Below are 2336 nucleotides of genomic sequence, written 5' to 3'. Positions count from 1 at the left end.
GGAAGTGTCTCCATCCAGGCTGGCTTCATAAGGGCTTCTGAGATAGGCCTAAAGGATAGATCAAATTTCAGGGAGTGAGCACAAGACAGGAATAAGCAAGAAATAATGATGACACACAAGGAATGGAGAGGAAAGAATGCCATCAGAGGAAAATCTTCGGAGAATTGCATAATAAACAAAGAGTGATGGTAAGGAAATTTTCTTATAGCTAAGGCCAAATATTGAGACTACAGAAATATCCTGGGAGGTTAGAGAGAGGCAAGGTCATGGGGGTAAGATTGCTTTTTTATTTGGTTGGGTTTTTTTTTTGTTTCGGTTTTTTTTTTTTTTTTTTTTGAGATGGAGTCTCGCTCTGTCGCCCAGGCTGGAGTGCAGTGGCGCAATCTCAGCTCACTGCAACCTCCGCCTCCTGGGTTCAAGCAATTCTCCTGCCTCAGCCTCCTGAGTAGCTTGGATTACAGGTGCCCACCACCTCGCCTGGCTAACTTTTGTATTTTTAGTAGAGACAGGGTTTCACCCTGTTGATCAATCTGGTCTCAAACTCCTGACCTCAGGTGATCCACTCACCTTGGCCTCCCAAAGTGGTGGGATTGTAGGTGTGAGCCACATACCCAGCCAGATTGTTAAAATAATATTATTACAAGGAGGAGGGTAGAAAAGGCCAAATCACTGCCCCATTAACTTTTCCTAGGCCCCAGCTCAGACCCCAACTCTTTTTAGACTCCCCTTTTCTACCATCATGGGTAGCACGGGTGTTGTGGCTCTGAGATCCCTCTTCTATCCAGCTCCCTGAAAAGGACAATGCCCACTAAAGGCTTGCTGGGAATTGATCTGTCACTTCCAGTTTGGTAGAATGTTTCTCTAAGGATCTCTTGAGCCCAGGAATTCAAGATCAGCCTGGGAACATGGAAAAAACCTGTCTCTACAAGAAATGCAAAAATGAATAGGGTGTGGTTGTGTGCACCTGTAGTCCCAGCCACTCAGGAGGCTAAGACAGGAGGATTGCTTGAGCTCAGGAAGTCAAGGCTGCAGTGAGCCATGATCACACCACTGTACTCCAGCCTGGGCAACAGAGCAAGACCCCGTCTCAAAAAAAAGTTTTCCTAATGTTGCCGACATGGGTAACTCCCTCCACCTATCGCAGTTGTAATTAAGTGAGAATACTCTAGTCCTTGTTCTTAAATGAAGGAAGTGACCATTTGTGAGGACAAGAATGTTCTGGGCCTGGTGACCTCCCAAAGTGAGCTTGGCAGCAAATCTGCCCATTTGCTTTGGGAAAGCCCTAAAAAAACCAGACTATGGGATGCTGATAGTGGTTATAATTGCTAACAAGGTTAGGGTTTTAACACATGATGCATGCTAAGTAGTCAAAATTCCCCATTTTACGGAAAGAGAAACTGAAGCTCAAAGATGCTATCTGCAATCCCCCTACGTGGAGACACAGGCTGAGTCTAGTTTCTCAAGGCCTTGGCAGGGCCTGAGGGAGTGAGTAACATTGGTATGGCTCGTATACATTTATGAATTTTGTATCTGCGAAGCAATATGGATAAATAGCCTGTAAGGAAGGAAAAGATGAGACACTACTTACTGCAGCTCCAAACAAAACTACATAGAGGCCAGACACGGTGGCTCATGCCTGTAATCCCAGCATTTTGGGAGGCCAAGGTGGGTGGACCACCTGAAGTCAGGAGTTCGAGATCAGCCTGGCCAACATGGTGAAACCCCATCTCTACTAAAAATACAAAAATTAGCTGGGCGTGGTGGCACACGCCTGTAATCCCAGCTACTCAGGAGGCTGAGGCAGAAGAATCACTTGAATCTGGGAGGCAGAGGTTGCAGTGAGCTAAGATCATGCCACACTGCATTCCAGCCTGGCAACAGAGCAAGATTCTGTCTAAAAAAATAAATAAATAAAAAATAAGTAATAATAATAATAAAAGCCAGGTGCAGTGGCTCACCCCTGTAATTCCAGCACTTTGGGAGGCCGAGGAGGGTGGATCACCTGAGATCAGGAGTTCAAGACCAGCCTAGCCAACATGGTGAAACCCCATCTCTACTGAAAATACAAAAAATTAGCTGGGCGTGGTGGCGGGCCCCTGTAATCCCAGGTACTCAGGAGGCTGAGGCAGGAGAATCGCTTGAACCTGGAGGGGTAGAGGCTACAGTGAGCCAAGGTCATGCCATCGCACTCCAGCCTGGGCAATAAGAGTGAAACTCCGTCGAAAGAAAGAAAGAAAGCAAGAAAGCAAGAGAGAAAGAGAGAAAGAGAGAAAGAGGAAGGAAGGAAGGAAGGAAGGAAGGAAGGAAGGAAGGAAGGAAGGAAGGAAGGAAGGAAG

The sequence above is a fragment of the Mandrillus leucophaeus genome, unplaced genomic scaffold (genome assembly GCF_000951045.1).
Source record: "Mandrillus leucophaeus isolate KB7577 unplaced genomic scaffold, Mleu.le_1.0 Scaffold581, whole genome shotgun sequence".
Taxonomy (NCBI): Eukaryota; Metazoa; Chordata; class Mammalia; order Primates; family Cercopithecidae; genus Mandrillus; species Mandrillus leucophaeus.
This window is presented reverse-complemented; position numbering follows the sequence as displayed.